This window comes from Bos taurus, chromosome 29 (genome assembly GCF_002263795.3).
Source record: "Bos taurus isolate L1 Dominette 01449 registration number 42190680 breed Hereford chromosome 29, ARS-UCD2.0, whole genome shotgun sequence".
NCBI classification, from domain to species: domain Eukaryota; kingdom Metazoa; phylum Chordata; class Mammalia; order Artiodactyla; family Bovidae; genus Bos; species Bos taurus.
Window position 1 is genome coordinate 18,237,567 of NC_037356.1, and position 20,716 is coordinate 18,258,282.

The following is a 20,716-nucleotide window of genomic DNA, read 5'->3' on the forward strand; positions in this document are numbered from 1 at the left end:
CATCTTGTATACAAAACACGAAAATTTGTCTTTGTATACATGTGTTGTCATATCTGCTTTTGCATATGATTGTAGAGTGCTATGAAAAGAAGAACCATCAAGAAACAAGAGTTGCTTTTTATTATAAAAATCACACTTGCTGTTCCAGTTATCTTTGCTGCATATTGTTTTATGTCACTTAATTTGGACATCACTCTAAATTAAGTGACATAAAACAATAATCATTTTAATCACCTCAGTGACACTGTGGGTTGGGAATCTCAGGTCACTTTCACTGTACTTTGTTGGCTAAAGCAGTCACAGTTCTCCCAGATTTAGGGAGAGGAAGACTAGACCCTCAACTCTCAGTGAGTGGTAGGAGTGTCTTAACTTTTGAAAAGCCCACTGTGAGATGAATCAATATTTTTTGTACAAGTTTGAAACCCTGAAAAGTTGGCTTAGCATTTCAAAAGTTTGATGCTGTGGGATTTTCTAAAAGCCTTGATTAACTAATATTTAATTATATCTCTGAACTGTATTAAGCTGTGAATAGTAAAGGAGCAGATTTTTAACTATTTAAAGTCTTAAAAAATGCCAGTGGTTGAAGGGAGGTGCCAGTGAAGTTGCTGTTTTACCTTTAACAAAATATTCATTAAGGATTAAGAATCTAGATCTGGACCTTAAAAAGAGGTGCTGGAATTTCAGTACAGTAATCTTTTAAAAAGTAATTTTATTTATTGTCTATGCTAGGTCTTTGTTGGGCTTCCCTTGTGGCTCAGCTGGTAAAGAATCTGCCTGCAGTGCAGGAAACCTGAGTTCTATCTCTGGGTTGGGAAGATCCCCTGGAGAAGGGAAAGGCTACCCACTCCAGTATTCTGGCTTGGAGAATTCCATGGACTGTGTAGTCCACGGGATTGCAACGAGTTGAACACGACTGAGCAACTTTAACTTTGACTTTGTAGGTCTTCGTTGCTGCTCAGGCTTTTCTCTAGTTATAGCAAGCGGGGCCTACTCTCTCATTGCAGTGGCCTCTCTTGTTGCTGAGCACAGGTTCTGGGACCCACCGGCTTCAGCTCTTGGGGCACGTGGGCTCAGTAGTTGCAGTTTCTGGGCTCCGGAGCACAGGCTCATGGATGTGGCTCGTGAACTTAGTTGCTCCATGATATGTGGGATCTTCCTGGACCGGGGATTGAACCTGTGTCTCCTGCTTTGGCAGGTGAATTCTTTACCACTGAGCCACCAAGGAAGCCCAGGATAGTCATTTTTTTGTTTTTTATTTTTAAAAATTAATTTGTTTATTATAATTGGAGGCTAATTGTAATATTGTGGTGGTTTTTGCCATACATTGACACGAATCAGCCACAGGTGTACATGGGTCCCCCCCATCAAGAACCCCCCTCCCACCACCCTCCCCATCCCATCCCTCTGGGTTGTTCCACTGCACTGGCTTTGAGTGCCCTGTTTCATGCATTGAACTTGGACTGGTCATCTATTTCATATGGTAATACACGTGTTTCAATGCTGTTCTCTCAAATCATCCCATGCTTGCCTTCTCCCACAGAGTCCAAAAGTCTGTTCTTTATATCTCTGTCTCTTTTGCTGTCTCGCATATAGGGTCATTACCATCTTTCTAAATTCCATATATATGTGTTAATATACTGTACTGGTGTTTTTCTTTCTGACTTACTTCACTCTGTATGCTATGCTATGCTATGCTAAGTCACTTCAGTCATGTCTGACTCTGTGCGACCCCATAGACGGCAGCCCACCAGGTTCCCCCGTCCCTGGGATTCTCCAGGCTAGAATACTGGAGTGGGTTGCCATTTCCTTCTCCAATGCATGAAAGTGAAAAGCAAAAGTGAAGTCGCTCAGTCGTGTCCAACTCCTAGCGACGCCATGGACTGCAGCCTTCCAGGCTCCTCCGTCCATGGGATTTGCCAGGCAAGAGTACTGGAGTGGGGTGCCATTGCCTTCTCCTTCACTCTGTATAATAGGCTCCAATTTTATCCACCTCATTAGGACTGACTCAAATGCGTTCTTTTTAATAGCTGAGTAATATTCCATTGTGTATATGTACCACAACTTTCTTATCCATTCGTCTGCTGATGGACATCCAGGCTGCTTCCATGTCCTGGCTATTGTAAACAGTGCTGGAATGCACATTGGGGTACACGTGTCTCTTTCACTTCTGGTTTCCTTGGTCTGTATGCCCAGCAGTGGGATTGCTGGGTCATATGGCAGTTCTATTTGCAGTTTTTTAAGGAATCTCCACACTGTTCTCTATAGTGGCTGTACTAGTTTGCATTCCCACCAGCAATGTAAGAGGGTTCCCTTCAGGATAGTCATTTTTAATGTGACATTTTAAAGCAGTGTAGTTGTATCTAAACCTGTCTGTTACAGTAGATTTGTTTGTTTTTTTACACGTTCTAAGAACTGAAGTAGAAATATCTTTTTTTTTTTTTTTTTAGAAATATCTTGTGTACTAATCTCAGCTCTGCTGTTAACAAACTTTGGATCCATGCATGATCTGTTTTTGCCCCCGTTGTATCTTAGTTTCTTCATAAAATGTGAAAATTAGAACAAGATGATATTAAAACCCTTAAGTTTTATGATTATAGCCACAGATTCTGAGTGTTTTTTAATTGAAATATATTCACATAAAATTTGCCTTTTGAAAGTATACAGTTCAGTGTTTTTTAGTATATTCATAAGGTTGTGCAACCATCACCATTATCCAAAACAGAACCTCTTCATTGCCCCAAAAAGAAACCTTCATACCCATCTGCAGTTACTTCCTCCTTCCCTAGTCCTTAGCAACCACTGATCTCTTTTCTGACTCTTTGGATTTGCATATTCTGGAAGTTTCATATAAATAGAATTACAATTTGTAACTTATGTGTTTGGCTTCTTTCACTTAGCATAATGAATGTTTTTAAGACTCATCTATGTTGTAGCATATATCAGAACTTTGTTCCTTTTCGAGCCTGATTAATAGTCTATTATGTGGATAATACTACATTTTATCCATTTATTGGTTTATGATATTTGACTTGTTTCTGTCTTTCAGCTATTATAAATATTACTGCTGTGAACATTTGTGAACAAGTGTTTTGGTAGATGTGGTCAGTTTTTTGAGTATTTATCTAAGGGTAAAATTGGTAGGTCATATGGTAATTCTTTTAACTTTTTGAGAAACTACCAGACTTTTTCCAAAACAGCTCCAATGATTTACATTTCCCTTAGGAACCTATAAGGGCTCCATCTTTTCCACATCCCTCTTTACCAATACTTGTTATTAAATGATTGATTTTATTCATCCCATTGGAGATGAAGTGTTACCTCATTGTGGTTTTGGTTTGCATTTCCCTTAAAGTCTAAATAACATTGAGCCTTTTTCTCATGTGCTTGTGTGTCTTCTTTGGAAAACTGTCTGTTCATATCCTTGTCCGTCTTTTAACTAACTGTCTTTGTTTTTGAGTTTTTTTTAATATATACTGCATACTAGACACTTAACAGATTTATGGTTTGCAAATATCTTCCCCAATTATGTGTGTTATCTTTTTAGTTTCTATGTAATGTCTTCTGATGCATGGAAGTTTTAATTTAGATTAACTCCAATTTTTTTCCTTTGTGGCTAATGCTTCAGTGTCATATATAAGAAGTTATTGCCCGACACAGGGTCGTGAAAATCTAATCCTATATTTTGAGAGCTTTTATACTTTTAGCTCTTAAATTTAGATCTAACCCATTTAATTTTTGAATATACTCTTAGATAGGAGTTCAGCTATATTCTTTTGCACGTAGATATCTGTTTGTTCTGTTATGATTTGTCAAAAACATTATTTTTTCCCTCACTGGATTGCCTTGACATCCTTGTAGAAAGTCAGTTGACCATAAGTGTGAGAATTTATTTCTGAAGTCTTCATTCTGTTGACTTTCATGTTGTTATTTATGCTAGTACCATATAGTCTTGGTTACTGTGGCTCAGACAGTAAAGAATCCGCCTGCCTTGCAGGAGACCTGGCTTCGAACCCTGGGTTGGGAAGATCCCCAGGAGGAGGGCATGGCAACCCACTCCAGTATTCTTGCCTGGAGAATCCCCATGGACAGAGGAGCCTGGCCGGCTACAGTCCATGGGGTCACAAAACATTGAACACAACGGAGTGACTAAGCACACAGCACACTCATATCATCTTCATTATTATAGCTTTGTGGCAAGTATTTAAATTGTTTATCTTTTACAAAATTGTTTTGGCTATTCTCATCACTTTCATTTCCTTACGAGTTTGAGGATCAGCTTATCAACATCTGCAAAAATGCCAGTTAGAATTTGTATAGGATTGTATATAATCTGTAGATAAATTTGGGGAGTATTGGCTTCTTAATAATAGTAAGTTCTCTGATCCATGAAAATGAGATGTCTTTCAAAATAGGTAAGTCTTTAATTCCTTTCAACAGTATTTTGTGGGCACTTCCTTGGCCACTCTGCACTTCCAGTGCAGGGGCACAGGTCCAGCCCATTGTTAGGGAACTAGGACCCCATGTGCTATGTGGCGTGGTCTAAAAATAAATAAAATTAAAAAAAATTTTTTTGCAGTTTTCAAATTCTGGTCTTAGACTTAATTCCTTAGCATTTTGCCATTTTTGATGGTATTGTAAATGGAATTTTCTTAATTTCATTTTCATATTACTCATTTCTAGTGTTGTGGAATTACAACTAATGATTGTATATTGATCTTGTATGTTGCAACTTTGCCAAAGTCGTTTATTAGCTCAAATAGCTTTTTCTGTAGTAAATTCTTAAGATTTTCTATATACATGATTATGTCATCTGCAAACATTTACTTCCTCTTCAGTCCGGATGCCCTTTATTTATTTTTCTTGTGTAATTGCTTTCCTGGAGCTTCTAATACACTGTTGGGTGGAAATGGTGGGAGCAGACATCTTTGTCATGTTCCTGATCCTTGGGAGAAAGGTTTTGGTCTTTCAGCTTTCATTATGTATGTATGTTATTCGAGGGCTTTTCATTGATGTCCTTTATCAGATTGAGGAAATCCTCTTTTTCCCCCTGGTTTGTTGAGTATTTCTGTCATGAAAGCTGTTGGATTTTGTCAAGTGTTTTTTTCTGCATCTATTGAGATAACCATGTGAATTTTGTCCTTTATTGATCTGTAGTGTGTTACATTGATTAATTTTCATATGTTGAAACCTTGCAATCCTGCAGTCAGTCCCACTTGGTCATGGTCCACAGTCTGTTTTATATGTTGCCAGCTTTGGTTTGTGAATTTATTTTTGAAGATTTTTGTACCTGTGTTCATAAGGGATATCGATTTTCTTTTTCTTGAGGTATCTTTGTCTGGTTTTAAAATCTGGGCAATGCTGATCTAATGTTGAATTGAGAAATGTTTCCTCTGCTTTCATTTTTTTTATGGATGTTTGTGAGGTATTAGAATGTAGCAATGAAGCCATGTGGGCTTGGGCTTTTCTTTGTTGAAAATTTTTTTGCTCGTTTGTTAAACCAGTCTCTTTAATTGTTACTGGTTTATTCAGATTTGTGTTTCTTCTTGTGTCAAGTTCAGTATTTGTGCCTTTCCAGGAAATTGTCCATATTGTTAGATTAACTGTTTTGAAGTGAAGTTGCTCAGTTGTGACCAACTCTTTGTGACCGCAGGGACTGTAGCCTACCAGGCTCCTCTGTCCATGGAATTCTCCAGGCCAGAATACTGGAGTGGGTAGCCATTCCCTTCTCCAGGGGATTATCTGTTTTATTGGCATACAACTGTTCATAGCATTCGCTTACAATTCTGCTTTTTGCAAAGTCTGTAATAATGTTCCTCGTTTCTTTCCTCTTTTTACTGATTTAGTGTTCTCTTTTTTCCTGGTCAGTCTAGTTAGAGCTTTGTAAAATTTTATCTTTTTAAGAACCTACTTTTGGTTTAATAGGATTTCTCTGTTGTTTTTCTGTTTGATTATTTTCTTCCTTGCACTTGCTTTGTGTTTAGTTGTTCTTTTCTTAAAGTGAAAGTTTAGGTTATCAGTTGGAAGTATTCCTTTTTTTCCAATATATTTATCCTCAGCTGTTCCATCTAATCCCTGCGTAGCCTCTTCCTGTAAATTGCCACATTGTTTTTCACTTTCATTCATTTCTAAGTATTGTCTCTTTTCCTTTCTGATTTCTTTTTTGACCTATTGGTTATTTAGTAGTATGTTGTTCCACATTTCTGAATTTCCCCAGTGGTTTCCTGTTTTTGATATCTAATTTCATTCCATTATGTAGGAGAACATACTTCATTCTTTAGTATTAAAAAATTTAATTTTTCTACTTAGATATTTATAGGGATTTGCTAACTTCATATGTATATTTACTGTCCTTTTTTCCTCCTGATTTTTAAGACTTTTGCTACCCTGTAAAGTTTATATACACATACACACTCATATATAAATGTATATTTTCCCTTATCCTTTTTTGATATGCTAGTGTTGCTACTATTTTATTTAAATAACTATAAATTCCATTAACTTTTTAAAAAATTAAAATATTTTTTATTTTGACTGTGCTCGGAGTTTGTTGCAGGATATGAGCTCTCTCTAGTTTTGGTACTTTTTGGAAAAGACCCTGATGCTGGGAAAGATTGAAGGTGGGAGGAGAAGGGGACAACAGAGGAGGAGATGGTTGGATGGCATCACCGACACGATGGACATGAGTTTTAGTAAACCCTGGGAGTTGATGATGGACAGGGAAGCCTGGCTTGCTGCAGTCCATGGGGTTGCAAAGAGTCAGACACGACTGAGCGACTGAACTGAACTGAGTTTTGGTGCATGGGCTTCTGATTGCGGTGGCTTCTTTTGTGGAGCACGAGCTCTAGGGTGCATGGGCTTCAGTGGTTGTGGCATGCAGGCTCAGCAGTTGTGGCTCCTAGGCTCTCAAGTGCTGGCTCAATAGTTCTGTTGTATGGAATTCTTCCAGGCCAGGGATCAAACCTGTGTCTCCTGCACTGGCAGGCAGATTCTTTTACCACTGAGCTACCAGGGAAGCCCCTATATAGAGTTCTGATGTTAGAAAATCTGGGCTCCCTTCTTAGTTTCTCAGCACTATTGATGTCAGGAAGTTTTTATCACTTGTCTGAATCTAAGCTGATTGATCTGTAAATCTGGGGAAAATGCAGTCTTATTAAATGTTAACATTCATCTTCAGAATTGTGAGAATTTAATGAAATAATGTGTGAATGGACTCAAAACTAATGTCTGACATTGGCTTCAAGAAGAAGACTGTTGTTAAAGATGATATATGCTGAAGATACTATCAAAGCTTATATTCTTACCTGATTTTTAAGATATATAAAAGCTTAATATTAATGTAATTTAGTTAATAGAAGGTTGTTGTTCAGTTGCTAAGTTGTGTCTGACTTTTTGCTACCCCCTGAATTGCAACATGCCAGGCTTCCCTGTCCTCCACTGTCTCCCAGAATTTGCTCAAACTCATGGAGAAGGCAATGGCACCCTACAGTCCATGGGGTCGCTAAGAGTCGGACACGACTGAGCGACTTCACTTTGACTTTTCACTTTCATGCATTGGAGAAGGAAATGGCAACCCACTCCAGTGTTCTTGCCTGGAGAATCCCAGGGATGGTGGAGCCTGGTGGGCTGCCGTCTATGAGGTCACACAGAGTCGGACACGACTGAAGTGACTTAGCAGCAGCAGCATGTCTAATGAGTCGGTGATGCCATCCAACCATCTCATCCTCTGTTGTCTGCTTCTCCTCTTCTCCTTCTACCACACCACAAAAACTCTTAACATGTTTACTGACATGGTAGGTTGTTTCTTAAATTCTGAAGGCAAAAATACATGGCTTTATATGAGTCACAAAGACAAATGAAGATATGCTCAACATGGAAATGTCTTTACTGTAATGACTATATGGAATCTAAGTTGTATTCTGCTGGTTGCTGTCTAGGCCACTTTATTTAGTCTTCACATTTTTATGGCCTTAAATACAGTCCTTTATAAAAAAAGGAAGGAGAAAGTACCTTCTGTATGTGAACTCAACGCAAACTCAGCAGGAGTAGGTTCATAGATGGATATCCCCATTTTACATAAGTAGAATTGCCTTTTTAAAAATCTCTATCCTTCATCAGAATTCATGAGAACTAGACCTTGTATGCCTTATTCACTTTCATATACATCAAAAGCCCTCAAATTATGGCCCCTTGCCTATTTTCATAAAGGTTTGTGAATCAAGAATATTTTTTAACAAACAACATTTACAATCAGTTTCTTAAAGAGTGACTATTTTGAATTCCAATTAAGTCAGCTATTATCCACCCCCAAATAATTCTCTGCATCTCATTAGTATATCTGAATTACAAAAATTGTATAATCGTTAATTATTATATATTACACAGAATGCATATGATATACTACCTGGTATATCACATATAGTTATCGTATTTTAAATTTCATCCAAAAATATACGAAATGTTTTCTCTCCTTAACATAGGTGCCAGTAAAAGATCCTTGATTTAACCTCTCGGCCTGCAAAGCCTAGTATTTACTATCATGTCCTTTTCAAAAAGAGTTTGCTCACCCTTGATAAACATCATGCATAGTACAGTGCTTGACACATCATTGCTTAATCATTATTTGCTGAATGAATGAACTGTGATTATGAATAACTTGCAAAGAACACAAAACTAAGTTACTAACCAAGGTTTTTCTGACTTTGTAACCTTAAAAGCAATGAAGTTTTCTTTATGGGCAATAAGAAAGAAATCCTTAAGTTGTTTTAAAAATGAATGCTATGATTACTTGTGTATATTTTTTTCTTCTCTAAATCATCAGGAGTGGACATTTTATGTGAAACCTGATAATAGTATCAATACTGGGTATCAGATCAGATCAGATCAGTCGCTCAGTCATGTCCGACTCTTTGCGACCCCATGAATCGCAGCACGCCAGGCCTCCTGTCCATCACCAACTCCCGGAGTTCACTCAGACTCACATCCATCGAGTCAGTGATGCCATCCAGCCATCTCATCCTCTGTCGTCCCCTTTTCCTCCTGTCCCCAATCCCTCCCAGCATCAGAGTCTTTTCCAATGAGTCAACTCTTCGCATGAGGTGGCCAAAGTACTGGAGTTTCAGCTTCAGCATCATTCCTTCCAAAGAAATCCCAGGGCCGATCTCCTTCAGAATGGACTGGTTGGATCTCCTTGTAGTCTCAAGAGTCTTCTCCAACACCACAGTTCAAAAGCATCAATTCTTCGGCGCTCAGCCTTCTTCACAGTCCAACTCTCACATCCATAAATGACCACAGGAAAAACCATAGCCTTGACTAGACAAACCTTTGTGGGCAAAGTAATGTCTCTGCTTTTGAATATGCTATCTAGGTTGGTCATAACCTTCCTTCCAAGGAGTAAGCCTCTTTTAATTTCATGGCTGCAGTCACCATCTGTAGTGATTTTGGAGCCCAGAAAAATAAAGTCTGACAGTGTTTCCACTGTTTCCCCATCTATTTCCCATGAAGTGGTGGGACCGGATGCCATGATCTTCGTTTTCTGAATGTTGAGTTTTAAGCCAGCTTTTTCACTCTCCACTTTCACTTTCATCAAGAGGCTTTTGAGTTCGTCTTCACTTTCTGCCATAAGGGTGGTATCATCTGCACATCTGAGGTTATTGATATTTCTCCCGGCAATCTTGATTCCAGGTTGTGTTTCTTGAATGAATATTTGACAATAAACTTTATGTAAAATTATAGCTTTTCTAGAAATATAGTTTAAAAATCAAAGTACAAGTTTTTCTGTGGCCAAAAACTGTATCAGGAATTTTAGCCATTCTTCTTTCTACATTGTTAAGAGTACTGTTGATAGTCTAGAGGAACTGGCACATGATAGCCAAATCCAGGTAGCCCCTTGGTTTTGTAAATAAACTAGTGTTTGACATTGCTGCTATTCATTTACCTATGATCTGTGACTGCTTTCAAGTTTACAGTGCAATTGTCAGTGGTTTGTTTAAGAACTATATGATCAACAAAGCCTAAAATACCATCAGCCGTTTACAGGAAAAAGTTTTGACACCTCGCCTAGAAAGCACATTAACAATATATTTCTCTATTTCTCTTAGTTTTGTTCTTTATGAAATTAGAATACCAGAAAGTCACTTGGTATTCATCTACTGGATAGATAAAAAGGACAAGGATGAGGAAAGAACATATCTATACTTGCAGCAGAGCTGCTTTTGCCTATTTTTTAGTTTCTCTCATATTGGTTGTCTGCTGGTTCATAAGAAGATTGGAACTATGTCTATCTTTTGGACCATCATTACCCAGCTCTAAGCATGTGGAGTGACTGAACAAATGTATTTGCATGGAGTCTAAGTAATCAGTTTCCCTAAAAGTTGATTATTAGAAAAAGTTTTATCAAATGCTGACTCCCAAAGCTCTAGCTCTACTTCAGGCTTTTATACCAGATTACAAACATCTCCATTTATATCCTACTGACTGCCTAGTGAACTGTTTCTTGTAAGCAAAATCAAACTCAACATATATCAAAAGCCAAATTCTTATTCTTGATCTTCTGGTACATATTGAATCCATGATGTATTTGTATCCCCACCAACATTGTGACCTCAAACCATGATTCTGGCATATTAAACACAAAGATTTGAAAGTAGCTATTATATTACTGTAAGAGTTATTTAGTGATTCTCTTTCTCTTAAAAATCTAAACTCTGTCATAGCATTCGAAACTCTTAATGATTTAGCCATTTTCTTTAGCCACATCTAATGACAGTCCCTCCTGTGTACCCTACTACTTGACTCATATTCTGTGTCATTCACAGAACATGGGATCTTCTTCATTCCTTAGAATATTTGCATATACTGTATCTTCTGCCTCGGATGCCTTCTCATGAACTTGTTTGCCTGTCAAACAGTTATCCTTTAAATATAACCTCAGGTATTACTTTCTTCTTGAGAAGAAGTAATTCCTTTTGCCTGAAGACATTCCAGATGTTCCTCCATGGATTTATGTGTAGCTCCATTATAGAAATTACCATATATTTTTTATTACATGTACACTATGTACCAGGCACTTTGTTTGATACTTTCGTTACATAGCTCACTTTTGAACTTAATATTTTCCTCCTCTTATGCACAAGGTAATTGATTTTGAGAAACTGAATAACCAGACAAATCTCACATTGCTAGAAATGGCAGAGCCAGCATTCAAGCCCAGGGCTTTGTGAATTCAGTGGTTTAAAATACTGTTGGTATTGCCCCTCATATTTGTCTTTGTTGTAAATTATAAGCATCTTGAATGCTTTTTGTATCTTTTATACATCAATATCAGGTGAATTAATTATTTAAATTATTTCAGTTTTCTTTCACTTGACTGCTAATAAGATTAACTCCGTATTTACTTCTTGGTTCTCTTTATTGGTTACATTAGATATTTTTCTAGTGGAAATTTTACCTTCCCCGTTAACATGGCTTTCGATCTTTTATCCTTCTCTAAGTGGTACTGCTGTGCATTTGTATTATGGAGAGCAAATTCTATTTAAATCTAGAGCAGATATCCTTATCTGTTAGACCTTGGTCTTTGGCTCATAGCAGATGTTACCAATCTAAGCTTTTCCTGCCAACCCTAGTTTAGCAGACTACACTGCTACCACAGATCACTCAGCAGTGGCATCTGTTTGCCGTGTCTTATTGTGTTTCTCTTAAACAGTTGAACTGAGACCTGTAGAATGAGCAGAAATTTGTTAGGAAATTACCAGTAGTTTGGCTTCACTATAATATGGAGAATGGCAGTGAGTGGAAGCCTAGGGTTCATGTGAAAGAAAGTTACTGTAATAATTCAACCAACCACTTAAGAGGCCTGAATTAAGGTTTTGGCAGTAAGTATGGAAAGAAAGGGCTTCCCTGGTGGCTCAGATGGTAAAGAATCCACCTGCAATGCTGGAGTTGCAGGTTTGATCCCTGGATTAGGAAGATCCTCTGGAGAAGGAAATGGCAAGCCATTCCAGTATTCTTGTCTGGGAAATCCCATGGACTGAGGAGCTTGGCGGGCTATAGTCCATGGGATCACAAAGAGCTGGATATGACTGAGTGACTAAACAGCAGCAACATGGAAGGAAAAGGATTTAGGTGAGAACTATCAATATTTGGAAGGTAGAGTGAGTAAGTCTTGATACCTGATAGAGGCAAAGAGAGGTGTCTAGCAGCTCACCTCAAGAAGGGCATTCATTGTTGTGCTATATCCTGGACTTGCTAACATATATTCTCCTATATCATCCAGTATGTAAGTTCAGTTCAGTTCAGTCTAGTCGCTCAGTCGTGTCCGACTCTTTGTGACACCATGAATCATAGCAGTCCAGGCCTCCCTGTCCATCACCAACTCCCAGAGATCACTCAGACTCACATCCATCGAGTCAGTGATGCCATCCAGCCATCTCATCCTCTGTCGTCCCCTTCTCCTGCCCCCAACCCCTCCCAGCATCAGAGTCTTTTTTCAATGAGTCAACTCTTCACATGAGGTGGCCAAAGTACTGGAGTTTCAGCTTTAGCATCATTCCTTCCAATGAACACCCAGGACTGGTCTCCTTCAGGATGGACTGGTTGGATCTCCTTGCAGTCCAAGGGACTCTCAAGAGGCTTCTCCAACACCACAGTTCAAAAGTATCAATTCTACAGTTCTCAGCTTTCTTCACAGTCCAACTGTCACATCCATACATGACCACTGGAAAAACCATAGCCTTGACTAGATGGACCTTTGTTGGCAAAGTAATGTCTCTGCTTTTCAATATGCTGTCTAGGTTGATCATAACTTTCCTTCCAAGGAGTAAGCGTCTTTTAATTTCATGGCTGCAATCACCATTTGCAGTGATTTTGGAGCCTAAAAAAATAAAGTCTGACACTGTTTCCACTGTTTCCCCATCTATTTCCCATGAAGTGATGGGACCATATGCCATGATCTTCGTTTTCTGAATGTTGAGCTTTAAGCCAACTTTTTTTCTCTCCTCTTTCACTTTCATCAAGAGGCTTTTTAGTTCCTCTTCACTTCCTGCCATAAGGGTGGTATCATCTGCATATCTGAGGTTATTGATATTTCTCCCGGCAATCTTGATTCCAGCTTGTGCTTCTTCCAGCCCAGCGTTTCTCATGATATACTCTGCATATAAGTTAAATAAGCAGGGTGACAATATACAGCCTTGACGTAGTCCTTTTCCTATTTGGAACCAGTCTGTTGTTCCATGTCCAGTTCGAACTGTTGCTTCCTGACCTGCATACAGGTTTCTGAAGAAGCAGGTCAGGTGATCTGGTATTCCCATCTCTTTCAGAATTTTCCAGTTTATTGTGATCCACACAAGGCTTTGGCATAGTCAATAAAGCAGAAATAGATGTTTTTCTGGGATTCTCTTGCTTTTTCGATGATCCAGCAGATGTTGGCAATTTGATCTCTGGTTCCTCTGCCTTTTCTAAAACCAGCTTGAACATCTGGAATTTCACGGTTCACGTATTGCTGAAGCCTGGCTTGGAGAATTTTGAGCATTACTTTACTAGTGTGAAATGTATAGGAACCTGAAAATCTAGCTGGTGACTTTTTTTCTTTTTTTTTCTGTTTAATTTTATTTTATTTTTAAACTTTACAATATTGTATTAGTTTTGCCAAACATTGAAATGAATCCGCCACAGGTATACATGTGCTCCCCATCCTGAACCCTCCTCCCTCCTCCCTCTAGCCGGTGACTTTTAAGGTGAAGTTACCCTCCTAAAAATAAAGAAATCTAGTTAGTAGAAATTTAAAATAGCAGTTCTGCAAAGATCTGTTAACCCCTTTCTTAGTTGGATAGACCTTGGCCTTATTGGGCTTCACTTTGCTTGAGTCATAATAAAACTTCTCTGCCAGTAAACTCATGTGCTTCCATGAAACTTCTCTGTTTGCTGTGATTGCTAATGACTTTAGATACCATGTGAGCAAGTTAAGACATCTTAGCCATGGATAATGAATACCACCATGTCAGTAAACAGACACGTGCATTCAACAGATTCTGTACCTGTGCTTTCTTGCCACCCTGCCTCCTGCCCAAACACAGCAGTAAACAGACCCTAAAAGTAATAGAAAAGCTAGTTCTTAATAAATTATCCTTTAAAGGAATTGATTTCCTTTAGCTCTGAATTATTTCTAAGAGACAAATGGTAATTTATTACTGCTGTTATTATTCAGTTTTGTGATTTCTTCGGTGCATGCCATGCCAGTGATTTAGAGACAGTTTTTCATTGAAAAAAAAAAATACTGTCACACGGAATGTAGTAATCAATGGATTTTAAAAGGCTCTTGATTTTAAGAAATGTTAAAATATGAAAATAAATAGGTTTATTTGGATAAGCAGAGTATTTCCTGGTGTTCAGTACTAGAGGGATAATGACATTTAGTAGAAAATAAGCTAATGTGTGTTTTCTGGGGTGTCTATCTACCACTCAACAGAAAATGACCTCATTTGTCCTTCAAAAGTAAAGGGAAGATAATAGGTAATCTCAGAACTCTTTGGAAAGTGATTAAATTAGGTAATGGTTCTTGTTCAGTCACTCAGTCGTGTCTGACTCTTTGCGACCCATGGATTGCAGCACGCCAGGCTTCCCTATCCTTCGTCATTTCCCAGAGTTCACTCACACTCATGTCCATCAAGTTGGTGATGCCATCCAACCATTTCATCCTCTGTCGTCCCCTTCTCCTCCCGCCTTCAGTGTTTCCCAGCATCAGGGTCTTTTCCAATGAGTCAGTTCTTCGCATCAGGTGGCCAAAGTATTGAAGTTTCAGTTTCAGCATTAGTCTTTCCAATGAATATTCAGGACTGATTTCCTTTAGGATGGACTGGTTAGATCTCCTTGCAGTCCAAGGGACTCCCAAGAGTCTTCTCCAACACCACAGTTTGGAAAGCATCAATTCTCTGGCACTCAGCCTTCTTTATGGTTCATCTCTCACATCCGTACATGACTACTGGATAAACCACAGCTTTGACTAGACAGACCTTTGTTGGCAAAGTAATGTCTCTGGTTTTTAATATGCTAAGTTTGTCATAGCTTTCCTTCCAAGGAGCAGGCGTCTTTTCATTTTATGGCTGGAGTCACTGTCTGCAGCGGTTTTGGAGCCCAAGAAAATAAAGTCTGTCACTGTTTCCATTGTTTTCCCATCTATATGTCATGAAGTGATGGAACGGGATGCCATGATCTCAGTTTTTTGAATGCTGAATTTTAATCTAGCTTTGTCTCTCTCCTCTTTCACCCTCATCAAGAGGCTCTACAGTTCCTCTTTGCTGTTATAAGAGTGGCGTCATCTGCATATCTGAAGTTATTAATATTTCTCCAGGTAGTCTTCATTCAGCTTGTGCTTCATCCAGCCCAGCAATTCTCACGATGTACTTTACAAATCAGTTAATAAACAGAGTGACAGTGTACAGCCTTGACGCATTCCTTTCCCAATTTGGAACCAGTCCGTTGTTCCATGTCTGATTCTAACTGTTGCTTCTTGACCTGCATACAGATTTCTCAGGAGGCAGGTCAGGTGGTCTGGTATTCCCATCTCAGAATTTTCCACAGTTCGTTGTCATCTACACAGTCGAAGACTTCAGTATAGTTAATGAAGCAGAAGTGGATGTTTTTGGAATTCTCTTGCTTTTTCTGTGACCCAACAGATGCTGGCAATTTGATCTCTGGTTCCTCTGCCTTTTCTAAATTGAGGTTATACATCTGGAAGTTCTTGGTTCATGTGTTGTTGAAGCCTAGCTTGATGGATTTTGAGCGTAACCTTGCTAGCATTTAAAATGAGTAGTTATAACATTTGTTGGCATTGCCCTTCATTGGGATTGGAATGAAAACTGATCTTTTCCTGTCCTGTGGCCACTGTGAAGTTTTCCAAATTTGCTGGCATATTGAGTGCAGCACTTCGACAGCATCATCTTTTAGGATTTGAAATAGCTCAACTGGAATTCCATCACCTCCACGGCTTTGTTCATAGTGATGCTTCCTAAGACCCACCTGACTTCACACTCTAGGATGTCTGGCTCTAGGTCAGAGCTGAGTGATCATACCATTGTTGTTATCCAGATCATTAAGATCTTTTTTGTGTAGTTCTTCTGTGTATTCTTGCCACCTCTTAATATCTTCTGCTTCTGTTAGGTCCATACTGTTGTCTTTTATTGTGCCCATCTTTCATGAAATATTCCTTTGATATCTCCAATTTTCTTGAAGAGATCACTAGTCTTTCCCATTCTGTTGTTTTCCTCTGTTTCTTTGCATTCATCACTGAGGAAGGCTTTCTTATTTCTCCTTGCTATTCTGTGGAACTATACCTTCAGATGGGTCTATCTCCTTTTCTCGTTTGCCTTTTGTTTCTCTTCTTTTCTCAGCTATTTGTAAGGCCTCCTCAGACAACCATTTTGCCTTTTTTGCATTTCTTTTTCTTGGTGTTTTTTCACCTCCTCCTGTACAGTGTCACAAAGCTCTGTCCATAGATCTTCAAGCATTCTATCAGATCTAATCCCTTTAATGTATTTGTTATTTCCACTGTATAATTAGTAAGGGATTTGATTTAGGTCATACCTAAATGGCCTAGTGATGTTCCCTACTTTCTTCAATTTAAGTCTGAATTTTGCAATATGGAGTTCATGATCCTGAGCCACACTCAGCTCCTGGTCTTGTTTTTGCTGACTGTATAGAGCTTCTCCATTTTCAGCTGGGAAGAATATAATCAATCTGATTTTGGTATTGACCATTTGGTGATGTCCATGTATAAAGTCGTCTCTTGTGTTGTTGGAAGAGGGTGTTTGCTATGACCAATGCGTTCTCTTGGCAAAACACTGTTAGACCCTTTTCCCTGCTTCATTTTGTACTCCCAAGGCCAAACTTGCCTGTTACTCCACGTATGTCTCTTGCCTTCCTACTTTTGCATTCCAGTCCCCTATGATGAAAGGACTTTTTTTTTTTTTTGGTGTTAGTTCTAGAAGGTCTTGTAGGTCTTCATAGAACTGTTCAACTGAAGCTTCTTTGTCATTAGTGGTTGGGGGATTGAATCTGGGTGTCCTGCATTGCAGGCAGATTCTTTATAGTCTGAGTCAACAGGGAAGCCCATTTTGTCAATAGATAACTTTAATCTAAATGGGAGTTTCAGTAAGGCTCATTGCTTTTATTCCTTAGGCAGTTTGTCATCTATTAGGAAGTCATAAGGACCATCTTTTGTCATTCGTTATTTTGGATATATTTTGACAAGGGGTAGATATTTCTCTACTGCTCTGTTTACTTTTCAAAAATAAGCTAAGGTTATTATCTTTCAGTGTTTTGGCCTTGTTTATTAAGTTGTGTTTTTCTTTTTAAAATTGTGGTATAATTCATACAACATAAAATTTTCCATATTAAAATATATTCGTTGACTTTTGGTATATTCAGTATGTTGTCCAACCATACCGCTATGTAATTCCAGAACATTTCCATCACCCCAAGCAGAAACTCTGTACCCATTAGCAATCTGTTCCAGTCACAACCCCTTCCTGCTCAGATCCTGTCCAGCTCTCAATCTCCTTTCTGTATCTATGAATTTGTGTATTTGAACATTCCTTATGGATGAAATCATAAAATATGTGGCCTCTGTGTCTTCTTTCATTTAGTATAATGATTTGAAAGTTTATTCATGTTACATATAGTATATATTAGTACTCCATTTCTTTTTATTGCAAAACATTCTTCCATTGTATGGTTAATACATTTTATTTATCCATTTTCAATTCATGATCATTTGGATTTTTTCACCTTTTGGCTATCAGGAATTCTGCTATGAATGTTGATGTAAAAGTGTTTCTGTGGCCATGAATTTTTCTCTTCTCTATGTACCTAGGAGTGTATAAAACGGCTGGGTCATATGGCATTTTTTTTGAGGAACTGCCAAACTGTTTTCCATAGTCACTATACTATTCTACATTCTCATCAGCAATTTACGAGGGTTTCAGTTTCTCCAAAGCTTATATTTTTGTAATAATGATAAGAGCTAATATTGAAAACTTATATACTAGATCCTATGCTATTTTACATACAGTATCATTTACTTCACAGCACAAACTAGATCACGGAGAATAAATAACTCCCAAAGTTACATAAATAGTAGATGATGAAGCAAGGATTGAATATAGGTTTGTCTTATGCCACAAAATGAATACTTAATGCTCTGTATATTGGAAAGTATTTTCACACTTTTAACTTTGCAAATGTTCTTTAAATAGAGTACCGTTTACTCATGCTTTCCTGCTGGTAATGAATCCGCCTGCAGTATGGGACACCTGGGTTTGATCAGGAAGGTCCCCAGGAGGGCATGGCGACCCATTCCAGTATTCTTTCTTGGAGAATCCCCATGGATAGAGGATCCTGGCGGGCTACAGTCCATGGGGTTGCAAAGAGTTGGACATGACTGAGCAGCTAAGCACACACGTTTACTCACGCACGGTGTGTCAGTAGCCACGGTTTACCATCATGAATGAATTGCCTGGGATGATGTAGTAAGAATTCTGGATTTCTAATGGGGAAAGAGCCTGAACACTGCTGATTACTAGGTATGTAAGTTTAGTCAGTTCTTGTGAACGTATATGTGAATTCTCTCAGCGTGCTGCTGCTGCTAGGTCGACTCTGTGCGACCCCATAGACGGCAGCCCATCAGGCTCCTCCGTCCCTGGAATTCTCCAAGCAAGAACACTGGAGTGAGTTGCCATTTCCTTCTCCAGTGCATGAAAGTGAAAAGTGAAAGTGAAGTGGCTCAGTTGTATCCAACTCCTAGCGACCCCATGGACTGCAGCCTACCAGGCTCCCCTGTCCATGGGATTTGCCAGGCAAGAGTACTGGAGTGGGTTGCCATTGCCTTCTCCAGCATAGTACTTATCAAATAGTTGGAACCCAGCAAGTGTTGTTTAAATATTAAAAATAAATTATCAGAAAAACAGTAACAAGTTAACTTTTTTTCTTTTCTGTGTCTGACATTCTTTTGGAATTGACAGCAACTTAGACTAAATTATTTATACTTGTAGATACAGAAGTGTTGGGTTGCATCTGCTTTAGTTTTTCTTCCGAACTTCAAGTGGTCCAGTTAATGTTTTGTGTTGATAATATATCTGAAGACTTTTCCAGTCAGAGGGATCAGTGCCTTAATTATGGCTGGGAAATCTGTGCAAGTGTGCTCTTGTAGTAGACTTCAGAAACCTGCTTTTCCCCTCCAGAGGTTGTTCTTTTCTCCCCCCAAGTGTGCACACTTGTATTAGTCAGGACCTCTCCATTGCATACTCAGATATTGCTCCTTTACCTATAACTCTAGTATCAATGTGTTTTGAAAGAAGTTACATTAAAATAGCAATTTAAGGTTATCACTTTAGCTATTAACCAGATAAACCTGGGAAGTAAAAGTAGAATCTCCTAAAATTTTCTAAGTATAAAAAACTTTAGGAATCCATTAAAAATATTATGTTAATGATGTGTATGTGTCTTGACTCTTGCTGAGCTGAAAATGAAATGGAGTATATATGCTGTAGTGATAACTTTATTGTAGTGTTTTTAAAACTTATTTTGATTATTGCCTATAGCATGAAATGTATATTTCTTGAGATTTAACAAGTTGCCAAATGCAGTAAATAACCCTTCCTCCTACCACATGCAAAAATTAACTCAAAATGGGTTAACAGCTTAATTGAAAGAGCTAGAACCATAATCCTATTGGAATAAAACTTAGGGATAGATCTTTATGACCTTCAGCTTGGGAATAGAGTTTTAAATTTTGACACCAAAAGCATGTAAGCAAGAAGAAAAACAGTACATGAATTCGACTTTATCAAAATGAAAAACTGTTGTCCATCAAATAATGTTATGAAGAAAGTGAAAGGACTACCCACATCATGGAAGAAAATAATTTGCAAATTGTATGATTGATAAGAAAATATATAGACTATAGAGGGATTCCTAAAAACAACAAAAAGACCAAACCAATTTAAAAAATGTGCAAAATATTTAAGTAGACATTTCTTCAGAGATATGCAGCAATTAATAATTAGCACATGAAAAGATAATCAACATCATTAGTCATGGATGAAATGAAAATCAGAAACTCAGTATTACTTTATACCTAATAGAGTAACTCTTAAAGGAAAATAATAAATATTGATGAGTTTGTGGAGATGCTAAAACTGATGGGAATACAGAATGGTGCAGCTGATGTGGAAAACCATTTGGCCCATCCTTAAATTTGGAAGGAATGATGCTAAAGTTGAAACTCCAGTACTTTGGCCACCTCATGCGAAGAGTTGACTCATTGGAAAAGACTGATGCTGGGAGGGATTCGGGGCAGGAGAAGAAGGGGACGACAGAGGATGAGATGGCTGGATGGCATCACTGACTCAATGGACATGAGCCTGAGTGAACTCTGGGAGTTGGTGATGGACAGGGAGGCCTGGCGTGCTGCGATTCATGGGGTCGCAAAGAGTCAGACACGACTGAGCGACTGAACTGAACTAAAAAGCTAAACAGGGCTTTCCTGGTGGTCCAGTTGTTAAGACTCTGTGCTTCCAATACAGGGGCCATGAGTTCCATCCCTGGTTAGGAAGGTTCTACGTGCCATGCTTTACGGTCAAAAAAAAAAAAAAGCTAAACATATAACTGCTGTGTGACCCATCAGTTCTGCACCTAGCTGTATACTCAGAAGAACCAAAAACAGCCT

General features: G+C 38.5%; 1 protein-coding gene across 3 annotated transcripts in view; it reads left to right on the forward strand.

Moving 5' to 3' along the window:
• RSF1 (remodeling and spacing factor 1) overlaps window positions 1-20,716 on the forward strand; it is a 148,931-nt gene that overhangs the window by 48,906 nt on the left and 79,309 nt on the right. The gene's annotated exons all lie outside the window — the stretch shown is intronic.